Source organism: Felis catus, chromosome A1 (genome assembly GCF_018350175.1).
Source record: "Felis catus isolate Fca126 chromosome A1, F.catus_Fca126_mat1.0, whole genome shotgun sequence".
NCBI lineage: Eukaryota > Metazoa > Chordata > Mammalia > Carnivora > Felidae > Felis > Felis catus.
Window position 1 is genome coordinate 84159847 of NC_058368.1, and position 21362 is coordinate 84181208.

The window sequence follows — 21362 nt, forward strand, 5'->3', positions numbered from 1 at the left end:
GCCTCTTCCAGCTTCTAGTTGCTGTCAGACAACTAGGTTGGTTGTGGGGACATTACTTGGCTTGTGGGGATATTACTACAACCTCTGGTTCCATGGTCTCATAGCCTCCATTTTTCTGTGTCTTCTCTTTTGTTTGTCTCAAAACTCTCTCTGCTTCTCTGTATAAAGATACACGTGATTGGATTTAGGCCCACCCAGATAATCTAGATAATATTCCTCTTCAAGATCTTTAACTTATTTACATCTTTTGCCATATAAAGTAGTCTTCACAGGTTCTAGAGATTTGTATGTGGACATATCTTTGGGGCCACAATTCAACCCATTATAATATGTATTGGCACAAATATATAACATTTTCATCATTGAAGAAATTTATTTTTCACAGGAGGAGAGTTAGAGGAGAGTTATGAATCAAGAGTCAAAACACTTGATAAATTGTCAGAAGTAACCCAGTAGCTGGTGAATCTGTCACAAAGAATTAAGGCAGTAGAGGCAAATGTCGAAGGAATGTGAGTATTTTAATTATAGTAAAAAAATAAATAAACACATAAAATTTTCCAACTTAATCATTTTTAAGTGTGTGTACAGCCCTGTTAATTATATGCACATACTTATACAACAGATCCCCAGAACTTTTTTATCTTTCAAAATTGAAATTCTATACCTCTTGAATAACTCCTCTTTCTCATCTCTCCTAGCCGCTGTCAATCACCATTTTACTTTGTTCCTAAGAGTCTGACCACTTCAGTACCTCATATAAATGGAGTCAAGCTGTATTTATCTTTTTGTGACAGAATTTCTTTTTTAAGGCTGCATAATATTCCATTGTGTGTGTGTATACCAAATTTTGCTTACCTATTCATCCTTCAGTGAGCATTTAGGTTGCTCCCACAAAGAAGTTGGGTTTCTGCAGCTGCTGCAAAAGCAAGTCCTGAAAACATAGATGAGAGAACAGCATAGTTATTCTCAAAACAGTTATTCAACACATACTGACAGTGCATTTATGTCCTAGATGCAGTGCTAGGGAGTCAAGATACAGTGAATCACACATGTGCACAAAATCTCTGACACTCAAAGTGCTCAGAACCGGGTTTCACTGTCAAGGAGGTTTGGCACGGGTTAGAAAATGTTCTGAGGTGCCAGAATCACTCCAGATGCATTGATCACTTGGAGGGGAGGTTGGCAGCTCTGGTCAGAGATTTAAGCATCTAGATACCTTCTCCTCAGAGTTTTTTAGAGTAGGTAAGGAAGGTGCTTGAACACCACAGAACCAGGAAAACAAGTATTCCAGTCTTTCTGGGTTTTCCCAATTGTTTGAACTGCGGAACCGTCTATCAGACATTTTCCTGTCACGTGGGACCTCAAGTATCAGCATCTCATTGGCCAGGACTCTGGGTGGGCGGGAAGACCAGGAGAGAACAATGGGGATGGGCCAAGTGGGAAGCGGAGGCTGTGCTCACACGCATGCGTAGTGCCCTTGTGCTGACCGCAGGAAGAGCTGTGTCCTGGATCGCCGCAGCGGGTGTGGGTGTGGGGTACCTGTGTGCTGGCTTGCCTGGCTACACAGCCAACCTGCATTCCGTGGAAACTGGCAGATAGGCCAGTATCTGCCTCAGGCTTGCAAGGATAGGCCATTTCAGAGTCACAGGTACCTCCAAGACCCAATCTCGTGGCAGTCCACTTGGCTCTAAGGGGCTGAAAAGGCTTCACAGGTGCCGGAAGGGCCCTTTGGGTGAACGGCGAGCCTGGGTGTCCCGGCTATAGCTTCCCACAGACCTTGACTGACTGGCTCTCGTTTTTCACAGAGAACAGATCGTGGCCTCAGCCATGAGCCCAGCAACTTCAAGCAGTCTCTTCTTGGCCTGCAGCCTAGCATTGGCACCATTGTTTGCAGGTGAGAGAAGGGGTGGGCCCTGGCCATTCCCCCATTGTTCCTGCCCAAATTACTACACCCTCCACCCCCCTCGCCTCCCCCCCCACCTCCCCCCCCCACCCCTCCCGTATTCCCAAATTCCGCCTTGCATTCCCGCATTGCTCCATTCTGAATTAGGTTCCATAGACCTTCAGTGACATTTTCTTTGCCAAGGCCTGCTCTGCATGGCATCCAAAGTGAACGAGCAGACGTGGTTCCTGCCCTCATAGCTCTTACAGTCTCCTGACTAGTACTGGGCACAGAGTCTTGATTTACTCAGTTGGGCAAACATCGAGCGCATCCTTGTCTCATGTATTCTTATGCGAGAACAGGGAAAATTAGTTCCCTATTCTTGGAGTTGTGAGCAATATGGGACATAGTGAAGTGTTGGCACTTAATTAGCTTTTGTTAAAGGATAGCTTTTTGTCTGTTTTTCTCCAGACACCACCTCATATTGGGGGAAAGGAGAAGAGAAAATGTTCACCACTAAAATGCAAATCATGGGCCCTGTGGAATTGTCAGATACTGTATGAACAGATACTGTATGAACAGCCACTAAGTACCCTTGATTATTCACCACATGCAGGATGTTCTGTATCCTGCATCAATTAGTGGGCAGGAGTCATTCAGTTAGTGCCGTAAAATATTTTTAAGTTTATCAGTTATGGGATGTTCTCAGGAAAAAGCACAGTAAACAAGGATAGGGTTGTTATGCAGATTTAAGTCATCTTCTTATCCATTGATAAGAATTTCTACAGATCTGGAGTCATCTCCTTTCTGGTAGGTGGGAGACACCCTTACAAGGGTGTCTTTTTTTTTCTTAATGTTTATTTATTTTTGAGAGAGAGAGAGAGACAGAGACAGCATGAGCGGGAGAGGGGCAGAAAGGGAGACATAGGATCTGAAGCAGGTTCTAGGCTCTGAACTGTCAGCACAGAGCCCGATGCAAAGCTTGAACCCATGATCCGTGGTATCATGACCGGAGCAGAAATCAGATGCTTAATGGACTGGGCCACCCAGTGACCCCTTACAAGGGTGTCTCATAAAGAGATTTCCCTTATAAATACAATTTACGTATTTCCCATATAGATGTCTCTTACAGAAGAGTAACTTCTACTTGGTTTTCAGAGCTTCTCCTATGTTTGCAGTTTCTACAAAAATAACCTAAAATAGTCTTTATACAGAAGAGATTTTTTTTTTCAAGTAAACTCCACACCCAACATAAGGCTCAAACTCATGATCCCAAATCAAGAGTCACGTGCTCTACTGACTGAGCCAGCCAGTCATATTTTGGAGTGGCAAATTTTGCTTTCCTACAGTAACTTACCTCACTTAGTGTAATGGCCTCAAAGTCAATCCATGTTGTCACAAATGGAAAAATATCCTTGTGGTTATTGTTGTTCTTTTTTAGATGTCTAAATAATATTCCATTGTGTATGTATATACCACAATTTCTTTATCCACTCATGTATTGATGTACACTTAGGTTATTTCCGTGTCTTGGCTATTATAAAAATGCTGCTGTGAACATGGGGGTGCAGATGTCTTTTCAAGTTGCTATTTAGGTTTCCTTTGTATTTTTTTATTGTTTTTAATGTTTGTTTATTTTTGAGAGACAGAGTGTGAGCAGGGGAGGGGCAGATAAAGAGGGAGACACAGAATCCGAAACAGGCTCCAGGCTCAGCTGTCAGCACAGAGTCTGACGTGGGGCTCAAACCCACAAGCTGCAAGATCATGACCTGAGCTGAAATTGATGCTTGACTGACTGAGCCACTCAGGCGCCCCAGATTTCCTTTGTATATATTCCCAGAAGTGAAGTCACTGGATCATATGGTATTTTCAAATATATATATAAAAATATATATATATAAAAATATATATATATAAAGTACATTTGAAGATCTAATTGGCTTTATTAAATGTTTCATGAATTGGGCAGCATTCATTCCAAGAAGCACTTGGGAGCTCCACTGAGCTGCAGAAAAGGAAAGGTTTTTAAAGGCAGTGAAAATGCATTTTAAAAAGGGAATTTATGGGGCACTTGGTTGGCTCAGTTGGTTACGTGTCTGACTCTGACTCTTGGTTTCAGCTCAGGTCATATCTCATCTTCATGAGATCAAGCCCCATGTTGGGCTCTGCACTGACAACATGGAGCCTGTTTGGGATTCTCCCTCTCTCTCTCTTCCCCTACCCCACTCATGCAGGAGTGGTCTCTCTCTCTCTCTCTCTCAACAAATAAATAAATAAATAAATAAATAATAAACAGTAAATAATAACAAACAATAAATAAATAAATAAACTTTAAAAAATGAGGGAATTTATTAGCAAATAATGTATTGTTTAGGCAAGGTCATCTTCCTAAAGGGAAAAGAAAGACTGTTTCAGGGAATTGCCTCCTACAATTGAACAGGAAATTTTTTGGCTAGTTATAGGTTACATTTATGAAGGGTTGAAACTGTATAGTTAGATTATGTATTAAATCTTGGTTTACTGATGTGGAGCCTTAAAGTAAGTTACTCCATTTGGGGCCTATGGGGTTTTTTCACAATTCTTCTTTTGATCCCATGCTTAGCTGAGAGATGTGACCAAAATTTAAGGCATTAATGCCACTCTCAGCTACCACTTTTTAGTTTTCACAGCTTAGGTTGATCCTTTTTGTGGTATTCACAGGTCATGACATTTTTGTTTAATTTCTTTGGTATGCACGGGTTACTTCATGCTCACAATTTTTAAGTCATCATCTTCTTTTTTGTTTTTTTTTTCTTTCCTGACAATTCAGTCCTAGGGAGTTCATTTGGTTGGTGCTTAGTGGCTACAAACATGCTTTGAAAGCTTTTGAGAGAATATAATGCACAAGGGAGATTTTTATGATTATGGTAAGCAAGATAATTCCCAATATTTAGAGTGCACTTTGGAGCCATGGTCTCGAAGGCTCAAATAACCAAAATCAAATAAGATAAAGAAAGACTCTGTGGAATAATTCTCTTTTTTAAGTCAAGTTGCTTGTTCTGTGATCTTATGTAATTGAGTTTCAATTTCCCTAAAAGCATCAATCCAAGTACAACAAATTGTGTTGGCCACAGTATCGACACCTCCTTAGTTAAAAGACAACTAAGAGTGATGTGGTTTGAAGGAGTGGGGTTCAGAGCCAATGGCCAAGAAAGAATTCTTGAGATGTTTTTGGGGCAAAAAGGTATTTTTATTATAGCACAGGGACAGGAACTGTGGTCAGAAAGAGCTGCTCTGGGTTTGTGAAGAGTTACTGATTATATATTTTCTATCCTTTGGAGGGGAGGTGACATTAGCGCTCTAGAAAATTGAGTCTACAGGTTTCTGAAGATTGCTTTTTTCTTATAAATCATTAAGACAGTTGCAAGATGGAGACTCATGTCCTGCATGACTGTAATCTCTATCAGTTAGCCGTTTGTTTTTCACTTTCCTTTGTTCTTGGGCAGCCAAGGAGTACCTGAGGAATGTCACACATACCCCACCTGGAGGGGTGGTGGGTTCCTGGTATTAGCTTGTGCTTTGCCCTCAGCTTGCCTTTTGCTCCCTTATCAAAGAGCTACTCTATTATCAAAAACAACTTTGGCCAGAGAATCTAAGGACCTTTGTTGACTAGCCATTGAGCAACAGATTCTGCAATGTTTTTAAGAATTGAGGAGAGGTGTTTTTTTTTTTTTTTTGTCTTTTTAAAAAAGTATTTTCTTATTTACATTTATTCTTAACCAGGAAAGTTTGGTCCTGCCAACGGAAGCAAATTGTGAGTCATAAGTGCCTCCTGGTAGTCTCTTCCAACTTGATGATGTAAATCCAGGGGAGCTGACCAATGAGATATCTTATTTCACCTGTAAAAAGTTAGGAGCACAGTTAAATAACCTAAGAGGTATTGCCAGGCTCTGTGCCAGCTATCTAGGCATTTATAGACCAAAGAAGAATGATGACCACTGCAAAAGACAAACCGGTTTAGGACATAAGCCACTTCCACTAGGTGACACTGTTAATGGACAGATAGGGTGTTTTGTTTTGTTTTGTTTTGTTTGTTTTGTTTTGCTTTCTAATGACAGATCCAGCAGTCTGAAAGGCAAAGGTTTTCCCCCTTTGAATGTCCTGGTAGATAATATATGACGACATTATCTTACCAGTCCAGTGTCAGAGTAAAGCAAAGAAAGAGAGGAAGGGTTTTGTGTTATAGTATAAATTCTTGATCCAGCACCTTGGACAGAAGTAGTTTACCTCAGTATTTATACCTAGCCAATTTGATTTGGAGGTCTTCAATGCCTGTATAAGACCAGACGTCATGTGGACCCTTTTTCATATGTGAGATTCATATCCAAGTTAATAAATCCCTGAAATTTGGCTGCCATCTGGGTAGTGGATCTCCCTTCCAAGAGATTCAGGGGCTGTTTTTGTTTGTAGCAATTCCAAGTAAGAAGGGTAAGAGAGAATTGGAGACATTGGTTTGGAGAGTTATAGCCACATTTTTTAGAAAACTACAATTCAGGATCCATCCAATTTACAGGAATATAACAGAACTTCAAAAGACAGTTAACAGGATTAAAATCTGATATAAATAAAGAAGTAGACATAATTTCTTTTCTTTAAAATTATCCTCATTTTTGGGGCACCTGGATGGCTCAGTTGATTCAACATCTGACTCTTGATTTCAGCTGAGGTCATGATCCCAGGGTCTTGAGATCCAGCTCTATGTAGGGCTCTCCAGTGAGGGTGGAGCCTGCTTAACGATTCACTGATTCTCTCTCTCTTTCTCTGCCCCCTCCCTTGCTCGTGTGCTATCTCTCTCTAAAATAAAAAATTAAATAATAGAATCACCCTAATGTTTAAAAAAATTTTTTTATGTTTTATTTATTTTTTAAAGCAAGAGAGACAGAGCATGAGTGGGGGAGGGACAGAGAGAGAGGAGGAGACAATAGAATCTGAAACAGGCTCCAGGCTCTGAGCTGTCAGTACAGAGCCCAACGCAGGGCTCAAACTCACAGACTGTGAGATCTTGATGTGAGCTGAAGTCGGACACTCAACCCACTGAGCCAACCAGGCGCCCCTATATACATCGCCTTTGAATATGATATTCCAAAGTTTTGTCCTGTTATGAAGAGAACAGATTCTCATTGAACTTACGTAAACAGCTAATTATCTTGCCATAAAAAGAATAGTCAAGTTTTTGAATTTTGGAGAAATCAAGAAGGGAGAGAAAAAAAGTAAATGTTTCATCTTTGTTCACACAGTATATCTTACCAAACTGTTGATAGCTTAAGAGAAGAGAGAAAAACATTTTCTAAAATCTGCAATAACAAAACATTAGAGAGTCATCAATTTTTAAACAAGTCATAAAATAATAAGTCATTGGGGCGCCTGGGTGGTGCAGTCGGTTAAGCGTCCGACTTCAGCCAGGTCACGATCTCGCGGTCCGTGAGTTCGAGCCCCGCGTCAGGCTCTGGGCTGATGGCTCAGAGCCTGGAGCCTGTTTCCGATTCTGTGTCTCCCTCTCTCTCTGCCCCTCCCCCATTCATGCTCTGTCTCTCTCTGTCCCAAAAATAAATAAAATAAATAAATAAAATAAAATAATAAGTCATAAAATAAGATCATTATAATTATCTTCTTCAGTGTATTTAGTCCCCTGTTATTAATTTTTAATCTGTTTGAATCCAGTTTTTCCACTAGTTTTAGAAATTTTTACCCAGTTCAGTTTTATGAGCTGGAGTTATCAGAAATCTATGTTCTAGAGTATTTATCAGATTGTTTTTCATGAATTTCTCTGAAGATAAAATACGTTTGCAGAAAGCTTCTGTAAAAACTTCTGAGTGAAACAATAACTGAAAATGATAAAAGACTTAAATATGACATAAAGGTCTGATTAGGGGCACCTGGGTGGCTCAGTCGGTTAAGCATCCGACTTCAGCGGAGGTCATGATCTCACAGACAGATCTCATGTCGGTCTGTGTGCTTACAACTCAGAGCCTGAAGCCTGCTTCTGATTCTGAGTCTTCCTCTCTCTCTGCCCCTCCCCCACTCTCTCTCTCTCTCTCTCTCTCTCTCTCTCTCAAAAATAAATAAACATTATTTTTTTTAAAAAAGGTCTTATTAGAACTCATTACAATGCAGGTGACAATGGAATTTGGTTATTTTTGTGATGTGTAAGGTAAGATAATAACTAGAGTAATGGCTGGTAATATTATATCAGGACATATCACAGTTTTAGATGCTTTACAAAATTTGTAGAATACTTATTAATAGTATTTACCTATACAATGTAAGATTTAGTATCACCTATTTGATAATGCTTCCCATATAATTTAACATAACAAATAAACCTAATTAGGTTAGCATCTTCCTTTTTATAATGAGAAAGAACAATCCTTTGAAATGTTCAGTGACCCTTTGGAAATTTCAAAATTAATTTGTGGCCAAAAGACTTCATTTTAAAATTCGATTTGGGGAAGTTTGTAAAAAAAAAAATATCAAAAGGTTTTGAACACTTGACTAGTAGGGTAATAGGTGGCTGTGAAACAATAGTTGGTTGTCTGTTTAACCAAAGTGACAAAGACTTCAGAGGCAAATATAGAATGTTATATAATTGTGAGTAAAATTTCACTTTTTTAATATTAAAAAGACTTAGTTTTCTTAAAGAACTGATGATAAAGGTATCATGAAGCACAGAATATTATTTTGATAAAATACAAAATGCTTGTTTTCCAGAGAGATAACTTTGAAAGGGAAAAAACAAATTAAAAAGTTTGTGATCTTTTATCAAGAGCAAACCAATAGTTTAAAAAACTGTCCTTTTAGAAAGAGAAAACTACATTTTAACTTTGCACCAGTGTACTTTTGATATTGAAATTCATTCTTCAATAAATTCATTTTATTCTTAGCCAGCTGAACCACATATCAAAATTCCTTTTTAAAGAATCCTTTTCCACAAATTTCCTAAGGTGTTTTTTTTTTTTTAAATTCACATTTTGTCTGAAGTTTTTCCTTCTTTAAATAACCAGCTTTATTTTAGGACAAAATTATTTTTTCATCACCACCCACAAAATGCATTTCCATTTCTCATACCTTCTTTTACTGAAAGCATCTCCTCCTTTACTTGCATATGGAAATGTTTTCCTTACTATTTTTAGTAGTTTTAATTAGAATTCTTAACTCTTAAAAACTTTAATTTCTATCAAAAACTAAGTAGTAAGAAATTGTGACCTGTTACACCACAAATCTTTAATTGGCATATTTATGAATACATGTCATAATTTCTGAAAATGTGCTTTCTTATAGTACAGTTTTTCAATAAAGCACAAAAAAATGTCTGCTAAGAGATCTAAATTTATCCTTAATTTCTGTGTGAATAAACCTGTGTTTAGTAATTAATACTTCATTATCTTATTTGGAAATGATGTAGATTTTCAGTAAATTTAACTAAACTCATCACTTAACTCAGTAAAACTTTAAAATTTCAAGTTGCCAAAAAGATTTAGGAAGCTGTTTTTAAGTAAGTTTTATTATACCAAGTTTTTATTGACAAATTTTATAACAGAGATAACATGAGCTTACTTTAGTAAACCTGGGTAGAATAAGTATTTTATATTTAATGTTGATGACTCTAAAGACAATCCAGTTTTAAGTAAACTGATAAACTAGCTTTATTACCAAATATTGTCCCATATGACATAAACCTGAAATTCACTTTGGTCTTTTTATTCCATTTTTGAGAATTAAAAAAAAAAAAGTTTTATTTATTTAAGTAATTTGTACATCGAACATGGATCTCGAACTCACGACCCCAAGATTAACAATTGCATGCTCTTCCCACTGAACCAGCCAGGTGCTCCTATTTTTGAGAATTTTTATGAATACTAAAATTATGTAAGTGCTTAGTTTTCTTTAAGCTGGTTAAGTAGAATTCTTTCACCAAGTAATTTTAGCAATACCTTAGAGGTAGAAAATGCCATATATTCAAAATAAACACAATGTACAAACAGATACAGAGACCTTATAGTTAGTAATACTTGTGGAGAAGGTTTTTGAGATTTGTATTTGTCCCTGGAGGAAATATTGAGGCTGAGGTCTAGAGTTTGGGTGAGTCTCTTTAGCAGTTTATAGTTTTAAAATGACTCTTTTCTTTCTTTCTTTTTCTTTTCTTTAGTCTTAGGTGGCCTGTGTTTATATTTTACAGACATGATAAGATTTATCAAGGGACAAAGAATACAAGTTCCTCCATGAAGGACTTTGGTTTTCTAAGGCCAATAATTTAAAAACCTTTTGAGATAAACAGAGGAGATTCGGGGTTTGGTAAAGGAATAGGTGGACTTTGAATTGCTTCTAGAGTTGCACTTCTAGTTTTGGAAAGGTTTGTAGGATAAGGACAGTTGCTTTTAATTACTCAAAAATTGAGTTCTAGCCTGGATGTGATGTTAAAGGACTAACATACATCCACCTATGTTGAATTTTTTTCTTTTAGTTTTCCCTTGACTGTTTAAAGGAATGATGTAGAAGTTTATCGGAAAATCCTTCAGTGTCATATCAACTCTAGCAGGGACTTATAAAGTGCCCTCCTTGAAGGGTAGATAGGGGGTGTCTGGTGGGCTCTTGTTTTTGGTCATGCAAAGACAATTCAGAAGATGACTAGAATGAGGATTGAAATAAAGCAGGGATAGAGGGAAGCAGTAAGAATTATAACAATCTTACAGTCTTTTTTATTAGGTACCTCATATATCTTTTAATTTTATTATCTTTTTTTTTTTTTTGTCTTGAAACTTTCAATGAATCTATTTTTGGAATTTTGAAGCCTTTGCTTTTTTTTTAATTTTTAAAATGTTTTTTTATTTATTTTTGAGAGAAAGAAAGAGACAGAGACAGAGTGTGAGCAGGGGAGGGGCAGAGAGAGAGGGAGGCACAGAATCCAAAACAGGCTCCAGGCTCTGAGCTGTCAGCACAGAGCCCACCCAACACGGGGCTCGAACTCAGGAACCAGGAGATCATGACCTGAGCTGAGGTCAGATGCTTAACCAGCTGAGCCACCCAGGCGCCCCAACCTGATGGTTTTTGCTTTTGACAATTTTTGCTTTGCTTTTATACCCCAACCTGACAGTTACCAAGTCAAGTTCTTCAGAACACAAAAGAAGCTTATAGATTGTCATAGCTTCCAGGATCATAGTTCTTGGATACAAAATAAGCAGGTGTGTGAGAAGATGGAAGACTTAACTCTGGATTTTAAGGATCCCATTCTCTTATTATTTATTTGTTATTTTTCTTTTAGCCAAGCCTTTACCTCATGTGCACATTAACAGAAACCAGTAGTACTGAGGAAACAGAAGTGTGGATACTGGTGGTAACTAAAGAACTAGAGACTGGGGAAAGGGTCAAATCAGCATATCTCAAAGAATGGGAACTGTGGACTGTTTCCAAACAAGCAAAACACTGCAGCAGCTCCCTTGCTTTAGGAGTTAATGGCAAATTGGCCAATAGAAGAACCTGAATGTACCACCAGCAATTCTCAGTGTGAACTAAATCAGCAGACTTTAGTAAATGGGGACTAAAGACTGGAACTGGAGAAGGATTTAAATCAGCAAACCCCAGTAAATAACTGAATCAAGGGCTAAAGACTGGCTCTCTGTTAGTGCCTCTTAGCAATCTGAACCCTGGACTGGAAAACCAATTAGATCAGTAGCTTGATGCAAAGAAGGCAGAGGTCAAACAGAGGGGATTACCAATGGCCCTCAGAAACTGTGATAAAGACAGTAACCAACCGAAAAAGAGTTTACAGGGTGCCATGCCTGTTTGTCATGTTCCCTGAGTGCTTTCAGAAGTTTGCTTTGATCCCAACACTGCCACTAACTCTGTTAAGCACGTACACAAATTCAGCTGAGTAAATTTGAAGATCTAATTGACTTCTCTAAACAATTTATAAATCAGGCAGCATCCCATCTAATAAGTAGAGGGGAGCTCTGCTGAGCTGCAGAAAAGGAAAGGATATGATTTTAAAGTCAGAGAGAGGGCATTACAAAAGGGATTATAATATTAGCAAGAGATGTATTGTTTACACAAATTCATCCTCCTAAAAGGAAAGGAGTCTCTAAGGGGGTGGCCTCCTAGTGCTGACCAGAAAATTCCAGTTTGACTAGTTAAAGGTTACATTCCTGAGGTGGTTGAAACTACAGTTAGGTTAGGTATAAAATCTTGGTTTATTGATGTGGAGCCTTCATGTGAGTGACTCCATCTGGAATCTGTGGTTTTCCTTTTAACAGCAGTTCTATTTTTATTTTTTTGAGGATTCTTTATACTGTATTACATAGTGGCTGTGTCAGTTTACAATCCCAACAAAAGTATACAGTGGTTTCCATTTCTCCACATCCTCATCATCATTTGTTATTTCTTGTCTTTTTGATGGAATTTGAGGAGGTATTTCATTGTGGTTTTGATTTGCATTTTCCTAATAATTAGTGATACTGGACATTTTTCATAAACCTTTTGGCCATTCTTATATCTTCTTTGGAAAAATGTCTATTTAGGTTTTCTGCTTGTTTTTTGATTCAATTTTTGCAGGTCTTCCTCTCTCGCTCACACAAGGGCAAAAGCAAATTTTAGAACACATTTTTCCTGTCCTTTCCTTTTGTTTTTATTTATTTATTTATTTATTTATTTATTTATTTATTGTTTATTTGTTTTTAGTTGTATACATTTTTTAAATGTATACAATGTATATATTAAAGTAAAAAATATATGCTGATTCTTAAGTACTAAATATACAAATGTGTACCCAAAGTAAATAATATATGCCCATGGTATAAAATGCAAAAGATAAGTAGTAGAGAGTATATCATGCTCTCCTCTTTAGCCCCCAGCTTTTTGGAGGCAACCACAGTTACCTCTTTCTTGAGTTCCTTTCCAGAGATCATCTATGATCTTTACAAACATGTCCAAATGTATCTTTGTCTTTCCATGGCAGCATTTCATGCCTGATGTTCTAGCTCTTGCTTTTTTTTCTCCTTAAACATACATTTTGAAGAGTTTTCCATGCATGTAGAATAACACATTCTAAATATATCTGTTTCATGGATATGCTAAAGTCCATCTAGCCATGAGCATTTCAGTCAATTCTAACCATTTATTATCCCAGAGAACACTGCAGTGAATGACCTACTGTACATACAATTACATATGTAGGAAAATACCTAGGAATTGCTAGATCAAAGAGTATGTCCAATCTAGACTTTTTATTCTATATTATCAAATTGCTATCTAGAGAAGTTGTACTAATTTATCCACCAGAAATTATGGAAAATGCCTGTTTCCCATATTCTCACCAACACATTTAGTTTTAGTTTGTATTCCTCTTACCACAAATACTCTAGAGCAATGTTATCCAATAGAATGTTCTGCAATGAATGAAATGTCAGTATTCGTACTGTCCAGGACAGTGGCCACTAACCCTGTGGGGCAATTGGGCATTTGAAATAAGACTGATACAACTGAGGAACTGAACTTTTAAAACAAATTTTAATTACATTAAATAGACAAATTGGACAGAATAGCTTTAAGCAGAATGGGGTGTGAAAGAGTTTGGAAGGAGAGAAAAGGAAATATGAGACACATTGCTAAGAAATTATGAATTGGGAAGTCTTTTTAATGTTATTGATTGGAATTTGTTTTTTATGTTTTTTTTTTTATTACTTTTGACTCTGTACTGTGCTTCATCAAACAAGACTCTTTAGAAAAGAGCAGGCCAGGTTAACACTGGATCTCTAAGGTATTTAGTCTGTGGAGAGCTCCAGCCATCTCTGGATTCTGCTTCTTTTTGTCATCATGACAGCACATGGCTTCCAGCCCCCAGAAACCAACCTTCCCAACTCCTGCTCCTGCCCAGGGTTGAGGGCCTGCTGCCCTCACATTTGCAGGGTAATATGGCTCAATATTAAAAAGCTAAAATAATGGTTAAAATAACTTCTATTCCCTTACCTGGACCTAAAAGGCCTGGACTATTCATACTCCTCCAAGTTCCTTGCCAGAGATTTTCAACACTGAGACATCTTCACTCTGCTTCTCAGCCCACCTCCTTTCCCCACCTCACTTTTCCTTCACTTTGAAGGGCATCACGATCACGTGCATGGACACAGCAGTCCTCAAGCCCAAGCTCCTCTCTCCTGTCACTGCTTGATCTGTTTGAGCAAGAAATTCTAGGTTTCTTGGTACCAGGCACGGTTGAGGGAGAGTGTGCAAGCTCTGAGTCGGTTTGTTACCTTGGTATCACACATCACACGCTGCTCACCTTGTGGGAATTGGCAGAGCCAAAGGAGAGCTAGGAGAAGTCCTGCTGGAAGGAGGAGGTAAATTCTGCAGATAAATAGTGTGACTTTTACTTCCTGTTTTCCTTTTGCCCTACCTTTTCTCAGGTTTCTGCCTCTTCACCTGTATTTCCCTCCACTCTCTGCTCTGCTCCAGGACTTTTTTTTTTTTTTTTTTTTTTCTGCAGCAACAAAGTCCAGTCTTTGTCCTCAACAGCGGATAGTATTAAGGACACTGAGATGGAGGCAAAGTGTCAGTGGACATTGTTATGGAGCCCCAAAGACAGAGAATACAAGGAGAACTAAGGCTCCTTCTTGTCAGCTGGGGCCTCTTCTTTAAACCTCTTGTACATGCTACATCCTGTGCTCTTTATTTATAAGACTTCATTTATATTCTGCATAAGCACATGGAAGTAAATCTGTTTTAGGCTTCCATTAAAAAAGTTACCCCTTCAATGCAGCCGTTCCTGTGAATTGCAACCATACCCTACATTTTCTATCCTTTCTGTTTCTCTTTCTAATATTTTTCATTGTCTTACATACTGTGTATTTTTCTTCCTTCTTTCTTTGTGTCTACCTCTGCCATCAGAAAGTAAGCTCTATGAGGGCAGGAATTTTTGTGGTAACTCTTCTGTTGAGTGTCATATGTGGAATACTACAGTGGAGTATAAGGGAAGGTGAAGGGGACAGACCTAAGTCTGCTTTGTGAGCATGGGTACATTTGCTTGCCAGTGGCAAATAGCCAGCAAGTGTTTGTGTGTGTATGTGTGTGTGTGTGTGTGTTTTTAACAGCATCCTGGGAGATTAAGATGAATGATGTAGATGAGAAGGATGTTGATGAATTCAACTCCAATGGCTTCAAGTGCCCAACATGCTTTGCAGTGATGGGAAGAAAGTGTGACAATGAGCTCAAGTGGTGCACAGCAGATAAAATGAAGTGTGTTGAGTTTTCTGGTGTCATAAACACAGGTACTTTTCTTGTTTGCAATATCGTGTAGACACAGTACAAGTAGTACTCTCTCATAACCTTAGGGGCATGTGTCCTAAGGGTAGTGTTGAGGAGAATGCAGCTTTTGCCCAGATTTCTTAGAAATAAGTATATAGCCTCACTCTGAAAATATGTCTAATTGGCTTTCTCACATTCTTTCATTGATTTATAAAATTTTACATGCTTTTGTCAACAAATCTGCTAGCTTTGAGGAAGGTGGTTTGGCATATTGGATGAACCTTCATCCTCTGCAAACTTCAGCTTTTTTAAAAAATAATATTTTGTTGCTTAGAATTTTTTTTAAATGTCTGTTTATTTTAGAGACAGCACAACTGGAGAAAGGGCAGAGAGAGAGGGAGAAAGAGAATCTGAAGAGGGCTATTTGCTGACAGCAGAGAGCCTGATGCCAGGCTCGAGCTCATGAACGATGAGATCATGACCTGTGCTGAAGTCAGAAGCTTAACCAACTGAGCCACGCAGGCACCCCTAATTTTTTTTTAAAAAGCATGAGTAATTTTTGCCCCCCCCCAACACCACTGGGGTTGTTAATTTTCAAAGTAAAAGGTTTGCAGAAAGGCAATGACTAAATTTAAACTTTCTTCAAAGAAGATTGTAAAGCATAATTTACTTGCTTTGAGAAAATCCAACACAAAACTCTAAATTGAAGACACAATGTGAAATGAATTAGAAGCAGTAGTATTGTAGGGGCACCTGGGTGGCTCAGTCGGTTGAGTCCAACTTTGGCTCAGGTCATGAGCTCGCCCTTTCGTGGGTTCAAGCCCCGCATTGGGTTCTGTGTTGACAGCTAGGAGCCTGAAGCCTGCTTCAGATTCTGTATCTCCCTCTTTCTCTGCCCCTACCCTGCTTGTGCTCTGTCTCTCTGTTTCTCTCAAAAATAAATAAATGTTAAAAAAAAATTAAAAAAGAAAAAGAATCAGTAGTATTGTGTAACATGAAGAGCAGTGGACAGGGTTCCATGAGGGTTGGGTTGTTTGCATAGTTATTCTTTACCTTCTCACTTTTTCCTGCTGATTCTGGGAATTTAGCTTTGTTGGAATTCATCCTCAGATAATTAAAGAGACTAGTCATGTCAGTTGGTCTCTTGGATTATTATGTTTCTACTTCCTGTAATTTTCATAACAGAGTGATTCTTTGCTTTATAATAGCAGTCACTGGATATGGCACCCAGAAGAGGCAAAATGAAATTACCAAGAACATAATGTGGCTGCCATGTGTAAGAATGTATCTAAAAGCACTCTGAAAGACAGGGAACACAAGCAGAATAAAACTTTTTTATGGCTATTGTTATTTCTTTAAAAATAACTCAGAGAGTAAAAGGAGATTAGATTTATGTCTCATCATGGAGGGTATACATAACTGAAATTCAGATACATGAAACTCCTCACAGTCATTTGAAGACTAATGAGAACTAAGGACTAAGAACAAGTTCTTACTACCATCTGTATAAAATGTCAATAAAACATACTAGATACCTAAGTGGTAATGTGAATTGGAAAATTTTTTACTTAAAGAAGGTTTGGAAAATATAACAATATTTGATTGAGGTATGTTGTGAGGGGGTTTAGGCATCTGGCAGCTGTGTGTTTGGAGGACACCATTCCAGCCCACTGTCTCTGCCAGAGACAGTTGTATTGGATGACTCATACACAATTATGGCCTGGCTTACAACTTACGTCCAGTTTCAGTGGGTAAAAAGGGGTGTATAAGAAAGGAAGAAGGCAGTGGCAGTCTTCTTTTTGTTTTTTTGTAGGTCTTAAAGACATTGCTGTTGAAATGAAGAAATGCATACAAGCAGACCTATGCAAAGAGATGATAACTTATATGGGTTTTCCAATTGCTAATGAGAGTAAAACCTGCAGATCAGCCATCAGAAATGGGGCCAGAGTCAGACCCCCAGCTCCCATCTTTTTTGTTCTCTTTCTCAAGAAGCTGCTTCACTGAGCTCCTGCAAGAGCCCAACTATCTCCATTTATGAAATAAATGTGGAGTGGTTTTTTGGTTTTGGATTTATGTCTTCTTTCATGTCTATTCATTTCTTGATATGTATATTCAGTTGCCCAGTTACTCAGCTAGGTTTAGGTATGGTGTGTCCAGTTTCCCAGAGTCAATCATTGTTGGATCCCTGCATCTGAGAAGATCCCAGGACATTTAGAGAATGAGGACTTGCATAAGTGAAGTACTTCAAAAGCAATACAAGGAGCAAGAATAAGAGTAATACTTCTGCTCACGTAGCCTGAGGTGATTGCTTTAGAGGCAAGGAAGAAGTGGAAGAGTATGGATTCTACTAGGGAAAGGTTAAGATTTTAGATGAATTTTGAGGAGATATGCAATATTTGACAGCAGGGATAATGTGCATTCGGGCATGGAGTTGGGGGAGTGGGCAGATGGTAAAGTTCATTAGCTAAGCTTAACAATAAGGGGAGTGGGGGAAAGGAAGGTATCAGTAAATATATGGTTCTGGCTGAAAGCCTCTTTCTGTGAGTGACAGAGGTGGAACACAGTAAACTCATTGAACTAAGCACAGCCCTGCTCCCACCATGATGAGAAGCTGTTCCTCTCAGTCCACTGAAGACATGGTCTAGTTCTGTCTGTGGTTCTCACCCCTGACCGCTCATTACAATCACCTGCTAGCTTTATTTTTTTATTTTTTTTTTAATTTTTATCTGCTTGTTAATGTACACTATTTAGTTTCAGATGTACAATAATAGTGATTCAACAGTTCTGCATATCACCCTGTGCTCATCACAAGTGCATCCTTAATCCGCATCACCTGTTTGACCTATTACCACACCCTGCTTCCCTCCCATCTGGGAACCATCAAATTGTTCTCTATAGTTAAGAATATGTTTCTTGCCTTCTCTGTCTCATTTTTCCCATTTGCTTGTTTGTTTTGTTTTTTAAATTCCACATGTGAATGAAATTGTATGGTATTTATATTTCACTGATTTATTTCACTTATTATACTCTCTACCTCCATCCATGTAATTGCAAATGGCAAGATTCCATTCTTTTTTTTAATGGATGAATAGTATTCTGTTATAGATATACCACATCTTTATCCATTCATCTATCAATGGACACTTGGGAAGCTTCCATATCTTGGCTATTGTACATAATGCTGCTCAAAATATAGGGGTGCATGTATCCCTTTGAATTAGTATTCTTGTATTCTTTTGGATAAATAGCTAAAAGTGTGATTACTAATCATAGGTTGTAGTATTTTTAATTTTTTGAGGAACTTGCATACTGTTTCCCAGAGGGGCTGTGCCAGTTTGCTTTCCCACCAGCATTGTAAGAGGGTTCCCCTTTCTCCACCTCCTTGCCAACACCTGTTATTTCTTGTACTATTGATTTTAACCATCCTGACGAATGTGAGGTCATACCTCACATTGTAGTTTTGATTTGCATTTTCCTGATGGTAACTGATGATGAGCTTTATTTCTTGTGTCTGTTGCCCATCTGAATTTCTTTTTTTGGAGAAGTGTTGAGTGTTACAAGTTTTTTTATATATTTTGGATACTAACCAAAATATATTAGATATATCATTTGCAAACATCTTCACCCATTCTCTAGGTTGCCTTTTAGGTTTTTTTTGTTGTTGTTGGTTATTTCCTTTACTGCAGAAGCCTTTTATTTTGATACAGTTCCTACGTTCATTTTGTTTTTGTTTCCTTTGCCTCAAGAGACATATCTAGAAAGAAGTTGTCAAAGAAGTTACTGCCTGTGTTCTGTTTTAGGGTTTTAATGGTTTCTTGTCTAACATTTAGGTCTTTAAACCATTTTGTGTTTATTTTTGTGTATGATGTAGGAAAGTGATCCAGTTTCATTGTTTTACAAGTTGCTGTCCATTTTTTTCAGCATCATTTGTTGAAAAAACTGTCTTTTCCCCAATGGATATTCTTTCCTGCTTCGTTGAAGATTAATTGACCATAAAGTTATGAGTTCATTTGTGGGTTTTCTACTCTGTTCTGTTGATCTTTGTGTCTATTTTTGTGCAAGTACCATTTAGTTTTTATCACTACAGCTTTGTAATATGCATTGAAGTCTGGGATTGTGATGCTTCCCACTTTACTTTTCTTTTTCAAGGTAGCTTTGGTTTTTCAGCTTTTTATGGCTGTACACAAATTTAGGATTGTTTATTCTAGGCCTGTGAAAAATACTAGTGGTACTTTGATAGGGATTACATTAGATGTATAGTTTGCTTTGGATAGTAAAGAAATGTTCACAATATTTGTTCATCCAATCGCTGAGCATGGAATGTCTTTCCATTTCTTTGTGTCCTCTTCAATTTTTTTCATTAGTGTTTCTGGTTTTCTGAATACAAATCTTTTACCTCTCTGGTTAGGTTTATTCTTAGCTCTCTTATTGTTTTTGGTGTAATTCTAACTGGGATTGAATTATTAATTTCTAGTTCTGATGCTACATTATTGGTATAAAGAAATATAACAAATTTCTCCATTTTGATTTTTTATCCTTCAAATTTACTGAAGCCCTTTATCAGGTCTAGCAATTATTTGGTGAAGTCTTTTTGGTTTTCTATGTATTATTATGTCATGTGCAAATATTGAAAGTTTGACTTCTTCTTTGCAGTTTGGATGACTTTTATTTCTTTTTGTTGTCTGATTGTCAAATGCATTTTCTTCATCTATTGAAATGATAGATGGTGTATTATCTTTCTTTTATTAATATGGTGTATCATATTGACTTATTGGTGAATATTTAACTACCCTTGCATGCCAGGAATAAATCTTACTTTATCTGGCTAACTGATTTTTTTTTTTATGTATTGTTGGATTTGGGTTGCTAGTATTTTATTGAGAATTTCTACATCCATGTGCATCAAAGATATTGGCTTGTAGTTCTTTTTAGTGGAGTCTTCATTTGATTTTGGTATCAGGGTAATGCTAACCTCAGAGAAATAATTTGGAAATTTTCCTTCTTTTTTTCTTGAATACTTTGAGAATTATAGATATTAACTCCTCTTAAATGATTGGTAGAATCATTGGTAAAATTTGTCTGTGAAGCCATCTGTCCCTGGACTTCTGCTTGCTGGGAGTTTTTTGTTTTGTTTTTTCACTTGTTCAGTTTCCTTACTGGTTATCAGTCTGTTCAAGTTTTCGTTTTCTTTTTGTTTCAGCTTTTGTAGTTTATATGTTTCTCGGAATTTATCTATTTCTTGGAATTGGTCCAATTTGTTGGCATATAGCTTTTCATAATATTGTCTTGTAGTTTGTATTTCTGTGGTGTCAGTTTTTATTTCTGTCTCTCGTTTGTGATTTTATTTATTTGGGTCCTTTCTCTTCTCTGTAAGTCTGACTAGAGGGTTATCAATTACTAGTTTTTTCAAAGAAGCTCCCAGTTTTACTGATCTGTTCTATTGTTTTTGCAATTTCTATATCATATATTTGTGTTCTAATCTTTATTATTTTGTTCCTTCTCTTGGCTTTAGGTTTCATTTGTTGTTCTTTTTCTACTCCTTCATTTTTAGGTTAGGTTGTTTATTTGAGATTTTCTTCCTTCTTCACTAGGGCTGTATTGGTATACGTGTCTCTCTGAGGATTGCTTTGGCTGGATCCCAAAGGTTTTGGAGGCTTGTGTTTCATGTTCATATGTTTTCATGTATTTTTTTAATTTGTTTTTTTTTTTTTTTTTATTTTCTGGTTGACCCATTCACCTTTTAGTAGCATGTTGTTTAACCTCCATGTATTGTGGTCTTTTTAAATTTTTATTGTGGTTGATTTCTTGTTTCATAGCATTGTGGTGAGAAAAAGATGCATGGTATTATTGCAATCTTTTGCATTTGTTGAGGCCTAAATTGTAACCTAATATGTAATCTATTCTGGATATTATGCCATGTACCCTTAAAAAGAATGTGTATTCTGCTGGAATGGAATGTTATTAACATATCTGTTAAGTCCATCTGTTTTAATGTGTCACTCAAAGCCATTGTTTCCTTGTTGATGCTTCTGTTCTTCCTATTTAGAAGATCTGACCATTGATATAAGTGAGGTGTTAAAGTCCCCTACTATTATTGTATTATTATCAAATAGCTCCTTTATGTTTGTTATTAATTGTTTTATATATTTGGTTGCTTTCATGTTGGGTGCATATATATTTACAACTGTTAGATCTTCTTGTTGGATTGGCC

At 37.3% G+C, this 21362-nt stretch overlaps 1 long non-coding RNA gene across 1 annotated transcript; it reads left to right on the forward strand.

The window, feature by feature from the left end:
• Positions 1–1453: 1453 nt before the first annotated feature.
• On the forward strand, positions 1454–17220 carry LOC102899961. Its single transcript, XR_006597089.1, has 3 exons — positions 1454–1648; positions 1806–1894; positions 16965–17220. It is a non-coding gene; the product is annotated as an uncharacterized LOC102899961 (long non-coding RNA).
• The last annotated feature ends 4142 nt before the right edge of the window (positions 17221–21362 follow it).